We start from the raw sequence: 27,709 nt of genomic DNA, 5'->3' as shown, positions 1-27,709 counted from the left end.
AAAATATTTGAAATAAATAATAGGTCTTATTACATTATATAACATACATTTTTGGAGTACTCAGTACTAAATATATCTACTATCATAGGAGTTATTCCTTTAACGTGATATTGCTCTCGTATAATGATATGTCCGAGGCTCCTTCTTTTAATAGCTCGTTCTTTGCCAATATTTGTTTTCTTTGTATTTCAGGTTTTACATCAGTAAAGTATTGATAAACTCGGAATCCAAGACTGAGTGTTCCCAAAACGGTGATACCCATGCAGGCCATGACGGCGCCTTTGTGCAGACGGTCTAGTAGAAGGTTTTTGGCGGCTCTTTTCATAGTAGTAAAATATTATTTATTAACTTATATACTTATATTTAATTTAGAAGTATTTGTACAATAATTTGACAGCTCTTAACCTCAAAAATTTGAACGAAGGAGACAGCCGGAGGCAGTGTTGCCAGATGTAAGACTCACAAAGTGCTGTCAAATAAAATGGCGGTAGATTTGAATTGAACATAAATTAGAAATAATATGTAAGTTATTAGTAATAATATTGAAGATATTTATATTTTAACTAATATATATTAAAATAATGCATCCCGTTTATGTATAATCACTCTATTTTGCAATTTAATAATTAAAATTGTTTTTGACACGTGCCTAACTTAAGGCACATTATCTTCCTCACCGCGTTGCACAATTTTACTTTCAAATTGCATATGTGTTTGTTGCAAAAGAAAGGCTTTGTGTAATGAAAATAATTGTGTACAAGTGCATCTAACAGCTGTTACTAACATAATTCACATTTAAGGTATTATTTTATTGTGAAACTTGTATTAAACATTTGTTGAAATATAACCTAACTAAAGAAACCGACAAATATGTCATACAAAATTCTATTTAGATTTGACATATTCTATATATTGTATTATGTGCAGCTAACCCAGCACAAAATTCTGTATTACATTTATCTTATTATTTGTTCCAGTTTGACATTTATCTTATTATTTGTTCCAGATTTCTTTCCCCCAAGCCTTTTGATGGTAATTCTTTCAAGACTAACTCGGATACTATCATTTGCAACAAATAGAATAAAACAAACCCCATCAGGTTTACTATATTTTTCCACACAAGCCAAACCACAGTGGGGCTCCAAAAAGCAGCACAGACAAATCAAATTGCAACTACTACAACAAATCATGGATCCTAAAGCTGAAGAAATTCTGGCACCTTTGCGAGCCAGCGTCAAAGAACAAGTAATAATAGCCACACATTGTTTTAACATTTATTTGCATATCTTACATAAAACTAAATCTAATATAAATACTATACATACATCAGTTTTTTTAATATTTATCTGATTTCTTTTCCCCAAGGGTGATTTGGTGCGCGAGCTAAAATCAAGTGGAGCACCTCAAATAGATGTCAAAAAAGCTGTAGTGGAATTGTTAACACGCAAGAAAGCCCTTGAAGAAAAGGAATTGAGTCTACAACCACAAGTAGCAACATTTGATCGTTCTAAAATGGAAGATTTGTTGAAAAGAAGATTCTTTTTATGATCAGTCGTTTGCTATTTATGGAGGCATTGCTGGTAAGTGGCTTTTTGACTTATGATAATATTTTTTTTTTTGGAACCGTCACCTTTTTATTTATAATAATTAAAAGTAATGCTTAGAGATACTTGTTGCTTAAAGTAATTTAAACTTAAACTATGCACAGTAAAAATTAGTTGAAAAAATATAAAATAGAATGAGGTACGGTGAATTTTTTTTTTTATTTAGCCCAACAAAATTAAAAAATTGTTGTGTAAGCTAATAAATATAAACGAAGGGAAAATGATTTATTAAGCTTAGGATTCTATCATTCAAAATTTTTCTTTGAATTATTTTAAGTCTTTTACTATGAGTGTCGTCTATAGACTAATGACATTTGTTTCAATATTTATCAGTTTGAATAAAATTACTGAGAATTCTAATTTGTTATTGTGAGCTTTGGTACATTAGATTTGGTAATTTTAAAATAGATTCTTATCGATAATGAATGGAAAATCATTAAATATGTGTAGGGTGGCTTGCTGGCTCGTATAGCAGTTCTATGGAAAACAATTTTGTAGCAAAGGGACTGATTGCTACTAGATTTTATATTGTGTAATAACAATCGATAAATGGAAGTTTCATTCATTAGTTCTGTTAAATGATATTCATAGGTTTTCTGAGGTTTGTTGCTTAAAGTTTTCTAATAGAAAGAACTTTCCGTACTCATTTTATATTTAATTTTACTATTGTTCAGTTGGTTTTTTTGTCCATAAGCCTTTCTCGACGTAATATAAAAAAAAACGTTGAATTTATTGAAAATAACAATTTACATCATAAAACAATTAAATAATGCATACTTTAAAATTATATTCAGGTATCGTAAACTAAACAACTGTGCTCAAAATCAAAAAGTTACGTTAAAATATTTGACGCATTAAAATGTTAATAGTAATCACAAAAAAATCTAAAATGAAATTGAAAACTTGTGGCGTATGGCATCGTGCCTTGAGGCCGGATATTGCTGGAACTTCCCGTACCGAATTAACATTTTGAAAATCTGAATTATTTTCGATATTAATAATTATTTTCGCAGAAAGTTTTTTTGAATCATTCAAATCGGATGCCTAGTTCTATCAAAAACTGCCATTTTTTGCACATTTTGCTCTGTAACTCCAAAACGGCTGGACCTGCCTTTGCCAAAAACTAATCAACACTTCTCCTCATCATTACGAATCGAATGTTTTTTTGGATCAATCAAATCGGACACTCCGTTCTCTCAGAAACTCGATTTGTATTTTCTGCACTCCTTGCTCTTTATCTCCGTAACTGCTGGACCTGCCTTTGCTAAAAACTAATCAGCACATCTCCCTATCAATAGGAATCGAATGTTTTTTGAACCATTCAAATTGGTTGATCTATGCGCCCGAAAACGTGGACGAAAAATTGTATTTATACATACATACACACACACACATCCATTTTTTCTGGGGTATGCCAAAATGTTCAGAAACCTTCGAAACGTGATGTAATGCAAAAATTTAAGTTAAAAGTGATGTATCTGTGTGTTAAAAATGATGTATCTGTGTGTTTGTGTGTGTGTGGTTACAATTTCTAGTCGACGATTTCGGGCGCACGGATCAACCGATTTGACTCTGATTCAATAACCAATCTATTTCTATTGATAGAGAGACGTGCTGATTAGTTTTTGAGAAAGTCAGTTCCAATCGTTTCGAAGATACGGGGCAAATGTGCCAAACGTGGTAATTCAGTTTTTGAGAGAACGGTGCGTCCGATTTGAATGATTCAAGAAACATTTTATTTGATTTTTTATTATGTCGAAATCGTTGTACTCAGCTATGATAGGAAAAATTGCATGTTTATCTAAACTTATTGTAAAATCTATAATTATGGGCTGTAAAATTGAAACTAAGGTATAAAATAAAACTAAGTTATCGGAGGGTTGACTGTAAAAGCGCTTTATTATGTATGAGTGTTTTCAGCATATCACAGATGGTGCTAGTGTGCTTCAAATTTATAGTTTCTCTGAATATAGTACACGTACTTTAATGGGCACAACTAGTGTAACTGCCTAAAAAATTGTGATTTTTGGGAATTTATATTAAAAAAAACTTTATCAATCATTTTAAAATTCTAAGAATATATTTACACATGTTTTAAGAATGCATAGTAAAATTTTTGAAGAAAAAAATTAAATATTTTTTAATTTATCGTCGATTTCCAACGGCGCGAAAAAAGGCCCTTCACTGCTGCAGTGATTCCGGCCTTCTACGTGGATGAAATAAAAAAAAAATCTCGATAAAGTAGATAATATTGTCTGTAAAATGAACTACGATAAAGAAAAAAAATCAAAAATTGACAGAATGACCGCGTTTTAAAAAAAAAGTCGAATTTCACCCAAAATTTTGGTCGTTTTCGGACTGCCAAAATTCGATTTTTGATCCGATCAAAAAATCGATAGTTTATTTTACGGAGAACTATATATAGAATATGTAAAAAATAAATCGATAGTGATCGGATAATTTGTTTTTGAGTAATCGCTGCAGCAATTTCGGAAAATGCTGTTTCGGGAAAAACGCGTTTAAAGATAAAATGATCGTTATACTATATACTACACTATATATATATATATATATATATATATATATATATATATATACTCTTTAAATGGCTGTGACTCAAAATAGATATCGATTTAAAATTTTGGTATGTTATTTTTAAAGGTATAACCTATCAAAATATGGAAAAATTGAAAATTAGATTTTTTGAAAATTTCACACTAATTGTGCCCCTTAAACGTTCTAGTACCAATATATTTTTTACAACATATTTGTGATTTTATTGAAATATATTTTATTCCCTTTTCATTTAGACAAATTAATCAGTTTTATCTTTTCGGTATTATATATTTGTATAAATCTTATCTAGAATTGAACCTAAGGGTAAATTTACGTGCTACTGTTGGTGGCGACATCTATGATATGCTGAACGAATTAAAATTAATGTAACGTGAAAGCGGCCGTGTTTGCTACCTATTTATACTTATTTACCTACACTGTATATCTATTAATTATTACTATGAGAACATCAAGTTTGATGAAATGTAAATTTAAGTACTCACAGAGTCTAAGTAAACCGAACTAATGCCAATTTCATACAAAATTCTTGTTATCCGGAACAACTCTAAATCCGTGCACCTTCCTTTTATCATTTTTATTGGCGTTCCTCTCCATATTCAGCAAAAGTTGTTTTCTCTCGAAGGAATAAGGCAAAGGCTTGGTTACAGATGTTGTGTTTAAACGATCACCTCTCGATTGGTAATGCAAATCCAAAACCCTGGGATTGAACTTTTTGGGTTTTTTCATTTTGGGGTTGTACAGATGCAACTTGACCTCATCCACGTCCATACGTTTGTCGAAGGTGTACTCCGGGCCTACTTCGAAGTAAATGGCGTTGTTTTTGAAAGCCGAGGGCTTCTTTTTGTAATACAAAGTGTCTGCGTATATACTCGAGGGCTCGTTAGGTTCTGGTAAACCCTTGGGTGTGTCATTTATCATAGTCACCAAATTTGTTCTTGTTCGGATTGTATTAATCTCTTTCCCCGGAGTACTAGATACTGGTGTGGTTGCCGTCGTGGTGGTTGTCCCTGCAGTTGTTATGGTAGTGTTAATAGTAGATGTGACCTCCATGGAGTCGGTGGTTTCCTTGGACGATAAGTTGGTAGTTTGGCGATTTAGTCGACTGTATTTCTTGGTTCGGTATTTTGGTTGTAGTTCTCCCGATTCGGATGATTCGACGCTGCCGGATTCGACGCTGGCGGAGGAGGCGTAGTCTTGTTTTTGGAGCAGTTTGCGCAGGGGATGGCGGTGGCGTCGAGAGCGCCGGGCCTGGGTACTGTCTAAGCTCAACTGGAAGGAAAAAATGATAAGATATTTATTTTATTACTAGCTGACCCGGCAAACGTTGTTTTGCTAAATAGGGTGTATTCTAAGCCATTTCTAGAGAATCAAAAATATTAATACTTTAAGTGCATAAGGATGTGTTGTTTGAATGCTGTATACAATTAGGTATTATAAAAATATAATAAATAAACCCCATTAGTTTGTCTATATTTTGTCAATGCAATCAAACTGCAAGTTTTATACACTTTCTATAGAAAACATCGTATAATCCAATCCGAGTCTTTTTTGGTCTTTCGGCTTATTAATTACGTTTCTAGTTTTGCAGATTTTTTTTGGATTCTGGATTTTGTGTATAATTGTAAATAATACTACTGAGCTTACACAAAATTTTCAATTTCTGCGAAGAGAGATAGAAAATGAATTAAGTATTTCTTCTTTGACCTGCTTTTTGAAAAGTTTCAAGTAACATTCAATGAATTAAAGTGAATTTAATAAAAAGTATATACGTAGAGCAGGGCGAGACACAAAGGTCCAATTTGACTTTGAGCAAATATAAACTATATTGTGAAAACCATAACAATTTTATCACAACAAATAAGACATATCAAACGAACAATTATCTGACTACTTTAGTAAACTGACTTCTACTTCATTATTGTAGAAATGTGCTTTTTTAATGTCTTCCAAAAATTTGTTATCTAGACCTTTTTATCCTATATGCGGGGTAACTTGTAACGGGCAGGTGGCAATAGGTTTAAAACCTTATTATAATTTTAAATGTATTTTACAAAATAATTACATTTTTAACTAATACTAAAACTACCAACGGAAGAAAATACTTTTATTATTGATTTTCAAAGATTACCGTTTATCTCCCCCATTTCAAAGATTATCGTTTTCAAATCAAGTTTGTAGCTGGCTATACATCTTTTTTCCTCTACTTTCAAATATTGTTGTTAAACAATGCTTAACTTTACTGATTTTTGGCACATCGGTGGTGGACCTTTTAATCCCGGACCTTCATATATTACTATCTATTCTGCGATAAATTATGGGAAATTAAAACTGTAAAAATGTTATTCGACAAAGTGTCCATTTGATCGATACCAAATTTAGGTTCTGAATTTAAATAAGATAAATGAAAGATAATATAACCTACTAAATGTTTTATAAATACCAATGAGTATATAATTATACAAATGAGATCTTTCAGAGCACCGTGTTTGAGAAAAATATGCCAAAAAGTGCATTTTCATATTAACATATCAAAAAAGTTGATATTTTCAGTTTCTAGTAACACTTGCGGCCCGTTTACTAACGTTTTTGTATATAAATAAAACTACAAACAAAACTACTTACTACAAATTTATCATAAATAAATAATATTTGCGTCAAACATCCTATTAAACGTAATTGAACATCATCTGTCAAAAGCGTTTGACATTTCACGAAATTGCCACCGTCCATTGTTTTATTTACATTACGCTTCAACAAACATTTTCAAATTAAAAATGTAAAGTTTCTACGCGGATTTGAAATAATTTCTCACCTTTTGGACTTTCTCTGGATTGGCACGAATTTTTCAAGACTACGACTGGCCAAATCGATTCAGCCGTTTTCGAGTTTTATTCGGACATTTGAAAGAGAGCTTCATTTTTATATATAAGATTAACATAGGTCAACAAAACAAAGAATAGTTGTCTGTTTTGGATGTGCGACATATGGTTTCCAATGCATTTTTTTACCGATGGATACAGATATAAGTCATAGTTACGTGTAAAATTAAAAAATAACCATCCAAACGAACTGATTGCAAGTCTTTACAACATCACACATAATATAAGATTAAAAAAAATACAATTAATAGATCTAACACATTAATCGGTAATAAATTGTTCTACCATACTATTTAAAATAGGTGTGTGTATGTATGTGTATATATAGTCTGTGTAATGTACTTTGTTTATAATTGTATGTATATTTGAGTTTCTTTTTTGTTACTTTATTATACCAAAATTAAATTATAATTTAGTACACTAATAAAAGTTGAACCACTGAGTTTTCCTTTTAAAATTTAATATGTTATTTGTCAAACTAATTACTCAATGTCTTTCTATTTAGACAGATTGTAATTTATAAAAAAAAAAGAAAAATAAACTTGTGGGGTGTATGCCATCGTGCCTTAAGGCAAATTGCTGGAACTTCCCGTACCGTAATGAAATATTCGAGGAATATCAAATGTTTTCTAATATATTATTATAATTATTGTAACTTTCATTATTTTTATTTTATAAAAAAATAAATAAACAAAATTTAATCAATCGGATTAAAAATAAAGAACATTGTCTAATATTTCTAAGTATAAACTGAAGTGCAAAGTTAGAATCATTATTAATTTATTAACTTCCCGTAGGGTAGTTATAGTAATGGGCCGAGAATCGAAAATGAAATTTTTTGCATTTCTCGACGTTCTGAAGGTTTCTGAACATTTTTAAGGTGCATATCTCAGAAACTAAATAGATGTGTGTGTGTGTGTGTGAGTTTTGAATGTCCGCATTTTTTCGTCCACGTCTTCGGGCGCACGGATCAACAGATTTGAATGGTTTAAAAAACATTCGATTCCTATTGATAGGGAAATGTGCTGATTAGTTTTTGGCAAAGGCAGGTCCAGTCGTTACGGAAATACGGAGCAAAGAGTATCGGATTTGAATGATCTAAAAAATTTTCTACTTGTGTTGACAAGCGTATTTTATGAACAACTTATGAGTACATTTACAAGAATCCATTTTTTTAAATTAGATATTTTTGATAATTTAGAAATGTTCTCAAAATCGTTTTCTTTAGTTTTTATATTTTTTGAAATTTTTTAAAATTTAGTTTTTTTTTGAAAATGTTAAAATATTTCGAAAATTTGAATTTTTTGAAATTTGGATTTTTTTTTGAAAAATTTCAAAATTACTAAATTTTTTGTAAATGCATTTTTTGCACACCGTCTGCTCACTCAGAATGTTTTCTGAATTAATCTAATCGGATGATCCTTTCTCTCAAAAACTGCATAATCGTTTTTACACCCTTTGCTTTTCATACCTCCGATATGTACACCTGATAATTTGATGTACAAATGTCCAATAAACATTTTTGACCGCCAAATGGCATTTTTTTTAACTTATTTTTATTGAGAGTCCATAACTGCTAGACCTGCCTTTCCCAAAAATTTAATCAGTTCTTCATCTTGTTAATACAAGTAAAATGTTTTTTGAATTATTCAAATCGGACGCTCCGTTCTTTTATAAACTGAGTTACCGTTTTTGGCACTTTTTGCCCCATATTTTCGAAGCGGCTGGATCTGCCTTTGTCAAAAACTAATCAGCACGTCTCCTTATCAATACGAATCGAATGTTTTTTGAATTATTCAAATCGCTTCATCCGTGTTCGCGAAATCATCGCCGAAAATTTGTATCCGAACACATATACACACACACACATCATCCATTTTTTCTAAGGTATGCCAAAATATTCAGAAACCTCTGAAACGTAAAGATATATAAAGATTTTGATTTTCGATTTTTTTGCTATTACTATAACTTACCCTACGGAAAATTAATAACACTGACGTTTCCGTCAGTTTTTATGCTTATTTATCTAGGGACGTTTCTTAGTCACCAGCATAAAACATTTGACAATACGTTTTCATCGGCTCACTAGCGCCAAATTTGCGACTACAATATGTCCCCTAACTAAGAATCCTTCTGAACGCGTCTTTATCAAAAGATACTCTATGCTCGAAATGTCAACTTGAATTCGGAACGACTATAACCGTGTAATGTAAAGTGTTAATGTAATTTGGAATAAACAGCTGGAAGATTTTCTACGACAAATGCAAGTATATTTAGATTCATTATAATATTTGAGATATTTGAAAAGGATACCATACGCAGTGAAAATGTCTGAAGAAACAATTATGGATGATCAGAAAATTAAAATTGAGCCACTAGAACTTTCAATAGAAGACATAAAACTTGAAAATGAATGTGTTGATTTTGAAGGTATTGTTAAGTCTGAATCATGTTTAGAAGATGATGAAACTTGCCTGGAAAGATTTATGAATTCCGAAATAACTATTGAAGAAGAACTCAAACAGGAGGTAAATGAGTCAGCCGATTGTGAATATGAAATTGATAATAGATCATTTTCAGAATCTAATTATTCGAAAGAGCACATGGTTGATGATGATCAGAAAATTAAAATTGAGCCACTAGAACTTTCAATAGAAGACATAAAACTTGAAAATGAAAGTGTTGATCTTGACGATATTGTTAAGTCTGAATCATGTTTAGAAGATGATGAAACTTGTCGGGAAAGATTTATGAATTCCGAAATAACTATTGAAGAAGAAATCAAACAGGAGGTAATTGAGACACCCGATTGTGAATATGAAATTGATAATAGATCATTTTCAGAATCTAATTATTCGAAAGAGCACATGGTTGACCACATACCTAGAAATGGCAAAAATGAAAACAATAAATGCAATGTATGCGATAAGACATTTAAACATTCATCAAGTTTGCAACAGCACATGCTCACTCATAGCACAGAACGCCCTATCGAATGCAAAATCTGTCATAAGACATGGAAAGATAAAAACGCTTTGACAAAACATATGCTTATTCATACAGGAGAACGACCTTTCAAATGCAAAATATGCAATAAGACATTTTCACAAAAAGGTGATATGAAAACACACATGGTCACTCATACCAAAGAGCGTTCTTTTAAATGTGTAATATGCAATAAGACTTTTTTACAATCGCGTGATTTGAAGAGGCACATGCGTATTCATACAGGCGAACGCCCTTTCAAATGTGATACATGCAATAAGGATTTTGCACATTCGAACAGCTTGAAGAGACACAAGGTGACTGTTCATAATAGAAAACGTAATGAAGATCAATGAAATATTTACAAGCAGAAAGCAGAAATATCCATGAATTACTTATATTTTATTTGGATTGCAAATTTAATTACTGCTGTACAAATATTTAGTACTATGAATAAATTTATTTATATATATTTGTTTTTATATTATAAGATTCACAGATATTGTTACAAATTTTATTAAAATGCATCTTTCTTATTAAACTGTACTCAGTCGTAATATTTCAAACAAAATAAATTAAAAACAATTTTTGATCCATTAATGCCAAATTATACTGACCAATTAGTAGAATAGAGCAAAATTTTTTAAGCGCAATCCTAAACAGATTTCAACTGGTGAATTCAAATTGCTGGAACTTCCCGTACCAAATTAAAATTTTGAAAATCCGAATTATTTTCGATATTAAAAAAAAAAAAAAAATTGGGAATAAAAAACAAAATTGATATATATTTTTTCTCCGAAAAACAATCATTTCTTCAACATAAGCAGAAAGTTGTTTAAATCGGATACTCCGTTGCCTCAAAAACTAGCATTTTTTGCACATTTATCTCTTTATCTCCATAACGGCTCCACCTGCCTTTGCCAAAAACTAATTATCACTTCTCCCCATCATTACGAATTGAATGTTCTTTGAACCATTCAAATCGGATGCTGCGCGATCGCGAAAACTCGATTTCTACTCTGCACTCTTTGCTTTAAATCTCTGAAACAGCTGGACCTGCCTCTGTGTAATTGAAAAATGTGAAAATGCCGCCAGGCTAAGCACAGTATAAGTGAAAATGTCGCACAGAATTATTTGCAAATGCGTTTGGACTGTGACTATACGGGAATTCGAAATGAAATGACGATTGTTAATGTTCTGGAGATAAATTGATTGATTTATGATTCACATTTGATTATTAAAGATTATTAAATTGGAATGATATCGTTCTGAGATTGAGTTAAAAAATGAATTTTTGACAAAATATAGACTGTTTGAAAAAAAGGGATCGATTTCTTACCAATTTTTTGAGTTTCTCGATTTTTTTTAAATAGTAAAAATAAAAGTTGAAAATTAGGCCCCGAAAATTTTAAGTATCCGGTAGGCTTTAAATAGGTCCGGTAGAAATTGAGAAATCGAGGACATCGTTTTGTAAAAGAAAGTTTTGAGAAAATCTCGTTTAAAGGAAAGAAACAGAAGAGGATCATCACGGTAGAATAATTTTAACTTCAAAAAAATCTCTCGAACACTTATTTTTAAATAGTCACGCTTTGAAAATATGGAAAAAATAGGATTTTTGGAATACCCTCGTAATTAAAAAAAATTATGTATTTTTAAAAAGTTTAAATTTTGTACACGCGTTTCAAAGTTTTCTTTAATTTGAAAAAAAAAATTAAAAATATATCAAACACAAGAAATATTAAAATATCAAACACTAGAAATAAAGTACAAAATGACAAATATATGTATATAATATAATATAAAATTCTATGATATAAATAATTATTTTAATATGTTAAATTATAACAAATAAACTGATAAAAGTATTCATTTTTATAAAAAAAACAAATTTTACACTTACCAAAGCCATCATGAGCAAAAGAAGCAACAATGTCGTCGTGAACTTATTCTTCATCATCGCGAACTACTAAATAATAAATTTCAAAAAACACCAAATCAATATATTTATTACTTGTTTAAATGGCGTCTTCGAACTAACGCGTTCGTAGCGACCCGGGCTCCTTTTATACAAGACGAGAGCCGCCTTTGTGTCGCACGATTCTGTCTCATATCTTGTGGACTCTCGTCTCTCTCTCGCTCTCTCTTCGGAAATTTGTATCGAAATTTCTGTTTGGAATTATAATCTAATGATTCGATTAATTATGGGAAAACATTTACGGACGTGCGCTCGGTGCAGATATTTCGTTTTATTTTGTTTTGCACTTCTCAAACTTAATGGATAGTGGACACACTTGCCAGGTATTTTGGGACGATACTGAGGGTTGATGGTTTCGTGAGATTCTTGAAGATCTTTATTTTATGTAAAGGATATATAAAGTTTTACTTTCAATTTTGTGGTATTTTGATCTTTACTAGAATTTTTTACACCATATTTCCTTTTTGCCACCAGGCAACTTTGATGTCAATTTTTTACTTGGGGTTATAGATCACAATATAATTTCTAGTCGAAATCGTCCTTCGTGGACCGTGGACATAGCTGCATCATTCAATCATATGATAACTATTACTTACTTAATTACTTAATAATTAGTTGACCAAAAACTTATATTTTAAAAACACTTAAAAAATTGTGAAACAAAATATTTCCTTCATCAAAATACTTAAACATTTGTAAAAGAAAAAAAATTATTTTGTAAAAATATTTAACAATAATAATAAAAATGATAATGATAATATTAATAATAATAATAATAATGATTACAATAAAATAAGACACTTAAATTTATTAAAATATCATAAAATAACATAAAATTTGTTAAATAAAATATTTATATTGTAAAAGTATTGTAAAGCTTATTAAAATACTTATTAAATTTTTAAAAATACTTGCAACAAACAAACTAGTTATATTTAAAAATAATTATAATTAATTAAATATAAATAAGTTTACAGTAAATAAATTAAATAATAAATAATAAAATAGCTAATAATTATATAAATTATATTAAACCTATAAAATATTGACTTAAGCCTTATTATAATATTATTATACCGACGGCTTGTAAAATTAATAAATAAATAAATAAATAAAATTAGACATAAGAGATTATATAAACCCCACAGATAGGAGAATGGTAAACCCATGGGTTGCATCTCATAAAAATATGTTAGGTCATAAGTCTTCAACAAACAGCTTAGAGAACATGTAAGAGTTCTGATTGCTGTTGAAACAATAGAAAAAAAAAGATATTTTTTTTTCCTGACTTCATTGCCTTATGTGACATTCATGGATCTCTTAGATCTTTGAATTTTATGAATTATATGTTAACTTTAACTATAAGATGTTAGCCATTTTACTCGTATCTTAGGTGCGCAACTAAGTAAGATCGGATTTCTTTTAAAAAATCGAAGACTTTTTTAATATGGGACTCAATAATTAACTTCCCGTAGGGTAAGTTATAGTAATCGCAAAACAATCGAAAATGAAAATTTTTAATATCTTTACGTTTCAGAGGTTTCTGAATATTTTGGCATACCATAGAAAAAATTGATGTATGTGTGTGTATATGTGTATGTGTGTGTGCGCGTGTGCGGATACAAAATTTTTTGTCGCCGATATCAGGAACACGGTTCCACTGATTTATTCAAAAAACATTCGATTGCTGTTGTTAAGGAGACGTGCTGATTAGTTTTTGCCATAGGCAGGTCTAGCCGTTTCGAAGACACTGGGCAAAAAGTGCCAAAAATGGTAACTCAGTTTTTAAGAGAACAACGGAGCGTCCGATTGGAATAATTCAAAAAACATTTTACTTATGTGGACAAAATGAAGAACTGATTATATTTTTGAAAAGACAGGCCCAGCGGTTATGGACTCTCAATAAAAATAAGTTAAAAAAATGCCATTTGGCGGTCAAAAATGTTTATTGGACGTATGTACATCAAATTATCAGATATTTTTTAGAGATTTTAATAATGTGTACAGATTTTGTGTAATTTTTTTTGGGTTCCGTTCAATTCAATTCCGCACCAAGATTTGGAACTTACGGTACGGAAAATTCCAGCAATTTGCCTTAAGGCACGATGCCACACACCACTAATTATTTTTTTAATGCATTGTTCATTTTGATCATTGACGTTTTGTCAGTTCAAGCAATATCATTATACAACTCTCGTAAAAGTTTTCTTATATCATAATTTTCTTATTAACAAAATAACTAGTGGAGCATGACATCGTGCCTTAAAGATAATTTTTGACGAAATTAGATTTTTAAATTTTTGATAATTTTTATTTTTTGAAGCATAACGGTTATACATTATAAATCTTGATGGGCGTCCATTAATCACGTGAGGTCCTCAGAAGAATTTGACAAAATATTACAAAATATTACGCGGGGGGGAGGGGTACAGTAAGATATCACGTGTATTTATTTTTTACCTGATTTTCCTTTTTAAATTCAAACATTGTCAAAAAAATCAAATATTTTACAATTTATTCTCGTAACAAAAATATACGTGATATTTGGCGGGAGAGGGGGGGGGGGCTAATTTTTTGTCCAAATTACAAATTAGCCCCCCAATAATCTATCGAAATATGAAAAAATTGAAAATTCGATTTTTTTAAAATTTCACACTAGTTGTGGTCCTTAAAGATAGGACAACCATCTGGGTTGCCATGTATAAAGCCAAAACTCATAGGACTCGTTAAGTTTTGATTAGTGTTAAATATATATTATATAAAATCTTTTTCTTTCGATTTTAGAACCTCTGCTCGAATTGCACTAATTATTCGTAAACATTTCTCTTAGGAGATTTAAGAGTTGACATAACAAGTTACGCGTTCCGATTATAATATAATATTATATTATTATCAAACGATAACACATAATTAAAAATCATGAGATTATTATATTGCGGAAATATTCACAAAACAATCCTATATCATTTATCATTATTATTATTATATAGCGAAAGCATTCAAATAAAATCAGGTAATTGTGATATCTTAAATATTCCTATGCCTAGTATCAGTTGTATTATTAATTCTGCACTTGTTTAATTTATTTATTTGTTTTGTGAAATTACTCACATTTGTTATTTTATGATATGGCTCATTTATTTAATTTTGAATTTGCAATAACATTATTGTTTTAATTTCTAATCTGAGAATTATATCATCTGAAAGCAATTTGCAAATTTGATTTTTGTTAAATATTTATATTATGGTTATCAATTAGTTATAGTAAAAAATATATTTTGCATGAGTCATTGGAAAAAGGAAAATATGATTGAATATATGACTTAGTAGATTTTTAATATTATTTATGATATTTTTATGGATTTTATATGCCTTTAATGTTCTTGATCTAATAAATTAAATTGTGGATTTGAAATGCCGGTTATTTCGGTTTAAAATGAGTATTAAAGATTAAAAAAAAACGAGTTAACAATTTAAAGTTTATATATACAAATAAATAATATTAAGCTTTATATATACTTATATACAAATATTATTAAGCTTTATATTATACTCATACATGAATTTAGTTAGAACTGATTATGGGAGATTTCTGAATACAATTTCATTTTTAAGGAATAATTTATGATTTTATTATTGAACATTTAAATTATGTATATATACACTAACATTTTATGTTTGTGAACCAAAAAGTCTTTGTTTATTTCTCAAAGAATAATTTGTATTTCTTTTCATAATTTTTCAAAAACTTTAAAGAAAGCACATAGAATATTACATTTGTGCATTTTTTATTCAATTAATAATTATAATTGAAAGAATTCACTTTACTCTTGAAAGATTAAAATTAAAATTTGTATTATTATTTTATTTTCTATGAAATTTCAAAAAAAATAATTTGATTTTAATATTTTCTTGTTTTTTGATTTGTATTTATATTTTGCAGCTTTATCAGATTCTTGAATTTTTTTTCTTGAATTCAAAGAAAAGAACAGTATTTTTACTTAGAATTCATTTCCCAGTAATATTTTATCTCACAAATATTTCTGATATTTTTAGGAAATAAGATAGGAAAGAAATTTTATTTAAAATAGTTTTGTACATTTTACAATGTTGGAATTTTAGTATGTTATACTTTAATATGTCTTATATTACAAAAAAATAATGTAACTGATAGTTATCTAACAAATATTTGAGATATTTAGAATTTTACAAGAAAAATGCATTTGCAGCAATATATGTAAGTGCAAGGTGAAAGAGAAAAGTTTGATTTTTTTTTAAATAGTTTAGGATTCTTTCACAATGTTGTAATTTCAATATATTATACTTCATAATGTCTACTAAAGATACAAATACTAAAACTAATATGTTTTCTCGCAAATATTTTTGATATTCACATTTTTACGAAGAAGATACATTTTAACGAAGGAGAGTTTGTCCAATTAAAGTCAAGTGAAGAGTTGAAAGTTTCAGATTTTATTAAAAATAGTTTTGGATATTTTTGGGTGTTAGAATTTCAGTATGTTCTCTTTTAATATGGATTCCATAAAAACAAATACTATATATAGTGAGTTATTTAACGAATATTTGAGATATTTAAAATTTTATAAGAACAATGCATTGACAGCAGCATGAATATAAAAAATGTTTTTTGAAATAATTTTGGACATCTTAGAATATTTAAATACTGGTGGTATGTTATACTAAGATATGTTTACTATGAAGACCATTCCTAAAATTGATATGTTTTCTCACAAATATGCCAAAAATTTACATTTTTAGGCATAAAATGCCACATTTTATTGGTATCTCTTGATTCTATATTAATATACTTGTACAATTCGAGTTTTGTTAGATCTTTAATATACATCTATTTTTTATATCTTTTTTTATTTCTTTATCTTTTTCTCTTCAGATTCTATGTTATTAAATTTCAATTTTTTTTTTTTTTTTTAGGTCAATACGACTTCGGCCCAATGGGTTGCGCCCTCAAAGCCAACATGCTGGCAGCCTGGCGCCAATTCTTCGTCCTGGAAGAACAAATGCTGGAAGTAGATTGTTCTGTCCTGACACCAGAAACTGTACTCAAGTAATAGACCCTTACAAACCCATAAAGCAAAAAATTATCATTTTTCATCAATCATTTATTTTTATAATATTCTTTTTCAGGGCTTCCGGACACGTGGATCGTTTTGCAGATTTGATGGTGAAGGATTTGAAAACTGGCGAATGTTTCAGATTGGATCATCTGATCAAGGCTCATTTGGAAAAGGTTTCGAGTGATCCTAAGGTTACAGATGCTGTTAAGGCGGAGTGCACTGATATCGTAGTTAAGGTAATAATTATAAACGATCGATAAACATTTTAGATTTTTTATATATAGTGACAAAATAATTTAAATTGATCATTATTAATTAAATGATTTAATGCAAACATTGCTATGGTCATTTTCGAACTTTTTTGACTTGTACAAAATACAATTTGTGTTTTTTTTTATTTTATAAATTTTAATTGTAACCATCAAGTACAATTTCAATGATTACTGATGCATTTATTGTAACTGAGTTAAGTTTTGATAAATTATTATATAAAAAAATGCAGCACGTGGAATCACTTTTTGCAGGAGAAATTAAACTTTGTAATTTTTATTTTTGGTGAACTAATAATTCTCAATTAATCGCATCTTTTAATTATCATAGTTAAGACAAATATTCTAATATAAAGAAGATTCGAAATGTTTCAGTTTTCTTTCAAATTTTTTTTTGGAAATTGCTGCATCTGTACTATTTCCAGTTAGATTTTTTTATTCTACAATATTCTAAGAAGATGTACATAATTTTCAGGCAATTGATAACATTTTTAGATAATTTGCAATATTTTTAGATGATTTACATAATTTTCGGTCAATTTCTTATATTTGTAAATATTTTACAATATTTTTAGATAATTTACAAAATTTCTGAATAATTTGTATAATTTTCAGGCCATTTGCAACATTTTTAGACAATCTAGAACGTTTTCAGACGATCTTGTTAGTTTTTGAACGATCTGGGTCGTTTTTAGATGATCTAGTTAGTTTTTAGAGGATCTAGGTCATTTTTAGGCAATCTAGTATGTTTCCGGACGTTATAGGTTTTCAGAAAATTTAGGACGTTTTCGCACGATCTAGATCTTTTTCAGACGATCTACTTAGTTTTCAGACGATCTTATTAGTTTTCAGACGATCTTGTTAGTTTTCGAACGATCTAGGTAGTTCTTAGACGATCTAGTTAATTTTTAGACAACCTAGGATGTTTCCAAATATTGTAGGTTTTCAAAAAACCTTGGATCTAGGTCGTTTTCAGAGGATCTAGTTATTTATTTCTCAGTTAGTTTTTCTAGATCTAGTTAGTTTTCAAACGATCTAGTTATTGTGTATAGGATCAAGTTGGTGTTTAGACAACTTAGGATGATTCCAAATGGTTTTGGACATTTTCAGACGACTTCCTTCAATCTAGGACGTTTTCAGGCCACTTCTGACATTTTCAGACGATCTAGGTTCTTTTCAGACGACTTTCAACAATCTAGAATCTTTTCAGCTAAGATGGTTCCAGGAGGCCTAAGACATTTTCAGACGACTTCCAATGATCTAGGGCGTTTTCAGACGATCTAGGGTATTTTCTGACAACCTAGAATCTTTTCAAACGGTCTAGATCGTTTTTAGACAACCTCGAATGTTTTCAGACGGCCTAAAAAGGAGAACCCGCGCGTTGCTCGTCTCGGATTTTGATGAAACTTGGCACAATGGTAGATTTGATGCCCAAACTGACTGTGGTAAAATATTAGAGGCCTATGAAAAGCGGTTTAATTATAAAAATTAATTAAAGTTTGCATTGTAGCAGCGCGCGGCATGCATAGCTTGCGATGTTTTTCCTTATCAACAGCAGATTGGCCGAGTGGCTATCGTCGTGGAATTCTAATTTTTGCTCCGGGGTTCAATTCCCGATTCAGATGTATTTTTTTTATTTTTTTTATTTGGTATTTATAATTTCACGTGTAAATAATATCAAAATTTATTTGATTTTTCAATTAATTTTATATTTTTCGCTAAATATTCTATAATAAAGTCCTCCGTAATACCGGTAAATTTTTATTTTGATATTACTTATGAAACTTACGATCATATAAATGTTAAGTGATTCCTGAAACATTATTATTTTGTATTAATATCAGCAATAATACGGAAAAAGAGATATAATTTATTTCCATGTAAAAACTATATTCAAATTTACAATTGTGGGGATCGTGGAGATTGTGCTGCAGTGAATAAATTTTATTAATGTTTTCAAGTCATAGGTCGAAAAGGATTTTTTATATTAATATTAATTTCTTGGGCTGGTCAAACGTACAAAGTATCATCCTCATAATAGTAAATTTGAATATAGTTTTTACATGGAAATAAATTATATCTCTTTTTCCGTATTATTGCTGATATTAATACAAAATAATAATGTTTCAGGAATCACTTAACATTTATATGATCGTAAGTTTCATAAGTAATATCAAAATAAAAATTTACCGGTATTACGGAGGACTTTATTATAGAATATTTAGCGAAAAATATAAAATTAATTGAAAAATCAAATAAATTTTGATATTATTTACACGTGAAATTATAAATACCAAATAAAAAAAATAAAAAAAATACATCTGAATCGGGAATTGAACCCCGGAGCAAAAATTAGAATTCCACGACGATAGCCACTCGGCCAATCTGCTGTTGATAAGGAAAAACATCGCAAGCTATGCATGCCGCGCGCTGCTACAATGCAAACTTTAATTAATTTTTATAATTAAACCGCTTTTCATAGGCCTCTAATATTTTACCACAGTCAGTTTGGGCATCAAATCTACCATTGTGCCAAGTTTCATCAAAATCCGAGACGAGCAACGCGCGGGTTCTCCTTTTAAGACTTTTTCAGAAGACTTCCGACGTTTTTAGACAATCTATTACGTTTTAAGACGATTCAGGTCATTTTCTTACAACCTTTGGATGCTTTCAGACGATCTAGATCGTTTTCAGATAACCTAGAATATTTTCAGACTGCCCAGAACGTTTTTAGATGACTTCCGACGTTCTTAGACCATCTAGAACATTTTCAGATGATCTAGAACGTTTTCTGACAACCTAAGATGGTTTCAGACGGCATAGAATGTTTTCCGATAACTTCTGACGTTTTTAGGCAATCTATTAGGTTTTCAGACGATTCAGGTCATTTTTTGAAAATGTAATATGCTTTAAAGCGATCTAGATCATTTTCAGATAACCTAGGATGCTTTCAGACTGCCTAGAACATTTTTAGATGACTTCCGACGTTTTCAGAAAATCTAGGTCATTTCCAGATAATCCGGTTTATGGTTCCAGATAACCCGGTTTATGGTTCCAGATGGCCTAGGACATTTTATGGCAATCTAGGATGTTTTTCGACGATTTAAGACCATCTAGAACGTTTTGGGGTGACTTTCGACGTTTTCATACGATCTAAGTTGTTTTAAGATAACCTAGGATGCTTTCAGACAAACTAGGTTGTTTTCTGACAATCTAGGATCTTTTCAGATGATTTCCGACGTTTTTATAACATTTAGGAAGTTTTCAGGCAATTTTCGATGTTTTCAGATGATCTAGGTCGTTGTCAGATAATCTAGGGTGATTCCAGACGACCTTGGACGTTTTCAGACGATTTAGGTTGTTTTCAGACAACCTAGGATGCTTTTGGACGACTTCCAACGACTCCAGCATTTACAGATAATTTACCAATATTTTAGAAAATTCTCCTTTCGTCTCTTTCCCCATTCCGCACGTTTGGATATAGCATTAGAAGTTTTACTTCAAAAATAGAAATACATATAATAATCCTTGTTTTTATATCAATCTTTTTTTCCTTAGTTGGACGGAATGACCTCCAACGAAATGGCAGCAGTTATGAAAAAATTCGACATCAAAAGTCCACTTACCCAAAATCCTCTATCAGAACCGATTGAATTCAATCTGATGTTTGGAACCCAAATTGGACCTACTGGCCTGGTTAAAGGGTACAAAAATAAAATACATATATAATAAGTATTGGAATAGCACTCAGTGCAAAACAATAATTTTTTTTGCAGTTTTTTGAGACCAGAAACCGCTCAAGGCATTTTTGTAAACTTCAAGCGCCTTTTGGAATTTAATCAGGGAAAGTTGCCATTTGCGGCTGCACAAATAGGTAATATTTGAAAGAAATCGGTGAATTAATTCATTAAATCTAGTTCTTATTTGTTCAACAAGTAGAAATATTCTTTTGTATTTAAATAATCTAGTAAAGTAAAGCACAATACAACATGCATAAGTTTAAAAAAATAATGTATACGCAATTTGAGACGTATTTTTACCTTCCCGTAGGGCAAGTTATAGTAATCGCAAAAAAATCGAAAATGAAAATTTTTATATAAATTTACGTTTCAGAGGTTTCTGAACATTTTGGCATACCTTAGAAAAAATGGATGTATGTGTGTGTGTGTGTGTGTGTGTATGTATGTATGTACGTGTGTGTGTGTATGTGCGGATACAAATTTTCGTCGACGATTTCGGGAACACGGATCAACCGATTTGAATAATTCAAAAAGCATTCGATTCGTATTGATAAGGAGACGTGCTGATTAGTTTTTGGCGAAGGCAGGTCCAGCCGTTCCAAAGATACGGGGCAAAAAGTGCCGAAAATGGTAACTCAGTTTTTAAGAGAACGGAGCGTCCGATTTTAATAATTCAAAAAACATTTTATTTGTATTGACTAAATAAAGAATTGATCAAATTTTCATGAAGGCAGGTCTAGCGGTTTCGGAGATCTAACGAAAAAAGTAAAAAAAAATGAGCCATTTGGCGGCCAAAAATGATCATTAGACATATGCACATCAAATTATCAGATATTTTTATAGAGATTTTAACAATAAGTATAAATTTTGTTTGCATTCCTATGGGTTCCGTACCAATGTTTATTCGTTAGACGGCGACGCGGCGCTTAACTGCTTTGACATTTTGTCTCTATGCAGTTAAAGCAGTACGATTGCTTTGAAAAAAAGTTCAGATCTTCCAAAATATGCCAAAATAAAGAAAACATTATTTTTTCAAAAATAAATTTAAAAAAATTTTTTTTTTTTAAATTTTTTAAAAAAAAAATTTTTTTTTTCAAGAAAAAGTATTTTTTTGTCCAATTTACAGTTTCTCAAAAATCTTATTTTTTCGAAGTAATTTTTTTCTAAAAATGTCAATCGTTTTTAAAAAAATAATTTTTGGTACGGGAAGTTCCAGCAATTTGCCTTAAGGCACGATGCCTTAATTGCCTTAAGACAGAATTCCACTTACAGCTAGTTTATCAAATTGAATTATATAATTGCATCTGCCAACATATACTGTATCTTATATTATTTTAATTTCTGGCACATCTCAGCTGGTTTTCGGCAATAATATTGTAGATATTACACTTTTCTTATTCATAATCATGAATATGTTTTTGATTTTTAGGTAATATTTGAAAGAAAGCGAAAAATCCACCAGAAGTTTAAAAATAATACTTTTTTTCTTCCCAGGTAATGCTTTCCGGAATGAGATATCACCCAGAAGTGGTCTGATCCGTGTCAGAGAATTCACCATGGCTGAAATTGAACATTTCTGTGACCCCAACGATAAGTCTCATCCAAAATTCTCCGATGTTGCAGAAGTTGAAATGGTCTTGTACTCGGCTTGCAATCAGATGGATGGAAAGAGTGCTGAAAGAGTTAAAATCGGGGAAGCTGTCAAAAAGGTTAGTAATAATAATGGAACTACTGAGTTTTTGTACTTACAAAATGTTATTCATCTGTCTTTAATCTCAGGGTTTAGTTGCCAATGAGACTTTGGGTTACTTCATGGCTCGCATACAACAATTTTTGCATAAACTTGGTATCGATCCAACCAGATTGAGGTTCAGGCAACATATGGGAAATGAAATGGCACATTATGCATGCGATTGCTGGGATGCTGAGTGTCTCACAAGTTATGTAAGTAGGAAATGGATTTTGTATTGGTATTGTGTATTAAATTTAATGTGCCATTTCATTTCAGGGTTGGGTGGAGTGTGTTGGTTGTGCCGATAGATCTGCATACGATCTGACACAACATTACAAAGCCACCGGTGTTAAACTGGCTGCCGAGAAGACTTTACCACAACCTAAAAGTGTTGAGGTAAGATAAACATGAAATTGATACATTTATGGGGCAATTCTGCCGTAACAGAGTTCATAAAATTGCGTTGTCATGGCAATGCTCTTTTATGCTGGTAGTGAAATTATGAAAATTATAATGTTTTACTTATAAACAAGCAAGTAAGAATCTTATGATAACTGCACCATTTAGAATTCTGTTATCATAACATTATTCCTTGCTTTGTTTATATGTAATTTATCAATTTCATGTATCATTTTTCTTTTAGGTTGTGGAAGCCGTACCTAACAAATCAGTATTAGGCAAAACTTTCAAGAAAGATGCAAAAGCTATAACAGATCTTTTGGCTAATTTAAGTCTGGATGAACTCAGGACAATGGAAAAGAATCTCGCAAACGGGTAAATAGGATTTGATAATAACTTTATAAGGTTGTGTAGTATTTTCTTATTTATATTTTAAATATATAGCCCACAGATTTCTTCCAAGAGGGCTTAAAAATACAATTATTTTACATTATGGATAACAATTAACATACAGTAGAACTCCAATTATCTGAATTAATGGGGACCGGGTCCGATTCGGATAATCAAATATTCGGATAATCAAATATTCGGAGTTTTTTTTAAAAAAATTGCCATTGGAAAGAAAAAAAGTTACGTTTTGATATTGCACTATTTTTTTATTGAATTAAATGAAAGAAACGTGACATTTTCACATATTTTAAATAAAAATAAAATGTACTTATGTACAAGTTTAGAAATAAAAATCATTGTTTTGTAAACATCTCGGTCAAATCAAAACAAACAATGTGCCTGCGCTGGCTTCGCTGGTGGAAGAATAATAGCGCACTTAGACTTTTTTTGGACAATTTTTTTTTTGAAAGTGATTCGGATAATCGGCAATTCGGATAGTCGGAGTTCGTATAATTGGAGTTCGGATAATTAGAGGTCTACTGTATATACAAAATTACAATATATATATTCTATATGTTTAATAAATATTTTCAGTGGACACACAGTTGCTTTACCATCATCAAGTGAAATAACACTTACAAAAGACATGGTTTCGGTTAAAAGTGAAACGAAAACGGTGCATGTTGAGGATATCGTGCCTTCTGTCATTGAACCATCATTTGGTAAATATTTATAGACATATATATGTATACATATATATATATATATATATATATATATATATATATATATATATAGTAGCAAACCCGACGAACTCCGTTTCGCCACCAGATGGTTCCATGAGAAAGATAAAGAAATTTTTTGTTTGTTTTATATTTGAAAAGGAAAAATGTGATTTTATCATACAACAGTAATGAATTTATTTCGATTACAAACATGAAGTGTTCTTTAGTTGAACTTCTCTAAGTAAATGAAAGTGAATCTGCAAATCATCCGTTTCATTGAAGTGCTTTTTGGTAAACCATATTTTTTATTTTTTGGTCTGACGTTAACACACACAAAGCGGATGGTTTTCCAACTCGTGAACAGGCAACGTGTAACTGCCCATGTGAAAAACAATGATTTTCTAAATAATCTATTTGGAATTTATCCCGCAAACACTAAGCTATTGGCCTTGCGACTTGTTAATTGTCATTGCGAACGCAAGGCGAACAGGAAATTGCAATCGTTCGAAGTCAAACGGAAGACCAGTCGGAATCATTGGTATGTCACCAAATCGCCAGCAACTTTTGATTGAATGGTGAAATTCGTGCGTGTACATCATTATTCTTTGCGGCAAGAATTGCTCGTTGACTTAATTGCAAGCATAATTCTGATAATTCTCACTAACGTCTTTACTCGAATTTTTATTTACGGTGCGTGAAGTTCCAGCAATTTACATTAGGGCACGATGCCATTTACCACTAATTTTCTTAGCTATAAACCTTGCGGTGCCCGAGACCTTTCCAACGAATGCAAAATTGTCGAAATCGGTTCGTGCGTTCTGGAGTTTGTCGTCAGGGAGGAAAACCCGACTCATTTTTATATATACGTAGATATATATATATATATATATATATATATATATATATATATGTTTGTTTCTTTTTCTAGGTATTGGTCGAATAATGTACTCCCTCTTCGAGCATAATTTCAACACCCGAGAAGGTGATGAACAAAGAAGCTACTTATCACTGCCAGCGTGCATCGCCCCCTTAAAGTGCTCCGTTCTTCCTTTAAGTAGCAATGCACAGTTTGTGCCTTACGTTAAACAATTATGTACGTATGATAAATTATAGATAAAACCAAGTCATTTAGAATTAAAATTGATTGTGATATTTCTTTGTGTTTTCAGCGAGCGCCCTGACAAGGGTGGATGTATCTCATAAAGTTGATGATTCCTCGGGCTCCATCGGCAGGAGATATGCTAGGACTGATGAAATTGCTATTCCATACGGTAATAAAAAGAAATTATTAATTATATTATTGGTATTAACTTTTATGTTCTGTATAGTATGGAATTTACACTTCATTTTAGTTTTAATTAATTAAACCATTCAAAATTTTTCTAAATTTTCACTCCATGATTGAGATAATTCGAGATTTTCATCTTATTCAAACAATTTAAATGATATGATTTGTACTTATAATTTTTCCTTAATTTGCTTGTTATATTCTTATATCAATATTGAACACTAACAATACAGGTTCAAATTTTAAATTCAAATTTATATAAATGTTTTCATATTTAAACTTAATAATTACAGTCTTAATATATTCTTTATAGGAATTACTATTGATTTTGATACGTTGACTACAGACAGTGTAACTTTACGAGAAAGGGACAGCATGGGACAAGTTAGAGTACCTGTAAGTATTCCTCTATTTATATATATAGAGTAAATTTATTACTTTGTTTCCTCTATCTAGTTGTCTGAAATTGCCGACGTCGTAAGAGATTTATCGCAAAGCAAAACTTCATGGAAAGATGTGGAACAAAAATATCCTAAATTTGAAGCTCAGGAAGCCAATAAGACTGAGTAAAACACTGGCACGATACTTTCATATTATATAAGAGGCTTTTCAATTACTTTTGCAAGGTATTTTGTTATTAAATATATTTATACATCAATTTTATACCTCAATTTGAAGATGCTTTTAATATTGTTAAAACTATAAATGAATTTTAATATTGCATTTATTATTTATCCTTAATAGATAATTAAATATAAATATCAGATTTTTTTCCATTTTTCTTTGTAAATTGATTTATAAATTATATAAAACTGTTGTTTCATAATTACCTTGAGTAATAAATTATCTTTTAATATATATTTTTAATTACAATATTTATACAATTTTGTTTGAAATATCAATTTGCTAGTGAACTAAATAAATTAGCAATTTTATAATAATTTTTATTAAATTAATACAAAACAATAAAAATACTGTACAAACATTTTTTTCTCATTCATAACGCTATATGCATATCTGGTTCTATAACTATTTCATTTATATCAACTAATGCTTTAACATCTTCAATTTGTTTATTATCAAACACAAGTCTCACAATAGTTTCAGCCACATTAATTTTATCCACAGATGATGGCAGATCTAAAACATATCCAATAATATATATATATATATATATATATATATATATATATATATATATATATACACAAATATCATAATGACCTAGCTTTCATTTACCTGTTTTATTCGTTTCGCCTTTCTTATGAGTATTCATATGTGCAGCTAAACAATGTGATTGTATAAAACCTTTCCCACATACATTACAAATATGGTCTCGTTGTCCTGTGTGTATTTTTTTATGAACTGCCAGGGTGCTAGCACGATTAAAGGATTTTGAACAAAAATTACACTGATAGGGCTTTTCACCAGAGTGTATTAAGGAGTGACGCTTTAACTGATCTTTAGCAGAAAATCTATAAATAAAAAATAATAATATATATATATATATATATATATATATATATATATGTGTATATGTATATATATATATATATATATATATATATATATATACTAGATGTCCCGACAAACGTTGTCCTGTACCCACATCTACAATTTAAGTTCAATTTTTTTTAATATCCTATCCTATACTTTTTAATGGCCTTCCATTTATATTCTTAGCATAAGCTATTTACGTATTGGAAACTGCAGTTTTTTTCATCAATATAAGAAATTCAGAAAGAATAAATAAAGTATCTACAGTAAAATAACAATATCACCTTTGTTATTTCCAACCAATATAATTGCTTCAATAATTTATATCATATATAATAGTCTATAATTTTTATAATAGTGTACCCTATATTAGTTGCTTTTTGGCAATTACAATTTCTGAATTACATTTTTTTTTACTAATAATTTAATAAACATAATTACTTCAGTTAAAATCTTTAGGTAAAATATAGTTCTTATTTTTTTAATCAGTAGAAATATTCTTTTGTATTTAAATAATTTAGTAAAGTAAAGCAAAATACAACAGGCATAAGTT

General features: G+C 30.0%; 1 protein-coding gene and 1 pseudogene across 1 annotated transcript in view; both read left to right on the top strand.

Moving 5' to 3' along the window:
- The first annotated feature begins 674 nt into the window (after window positions 1–674).
- On the top strand, window positions 675–26,242 carry LOC113365679 (annotated as a pseudogene).
- Window positions 26,243–27,392: 1,150 nt separating this feature from the next.
- The window catches only part of LOC113365683 (cdc42 homolog), a 9,890-nt gene continuing 9,573 nt past the window's right edge, over window positions 27,393–27,709 (top strand). Inside the window, exon 1 of the mRNA XM_026607198.1 lies at window positions 27,393–27,413. The gene's annotated coding sequence lies outside the window, so the exon portion shown is untranslated. The remainder of the gene's footprint in view (window positions 27,414–27,709) is intronic.

Source organism: Ctenocephalides felis, unplaced genomic scaffold (assembly GCF_003426905.1).
Source record: "Ctenocephalides felis isolate EL2017-DRISC unplaced genomic scaffold, ASM342690v1 CF-g0.4_SCAFFOLD_01170, whole genome shotgun sequence".
NCBI classification, from domain to species: Eukaryota; Metazoa; Arthropoda; class Insecta; order Siphonaptera; family Pulicidae; genus Ctenocephalides; species Ctenocephalides felis.
Note: the sequence above shows the minus strand (reverse complement) of the source record. Positions and strands in the feature narration are given on the sequence as shown.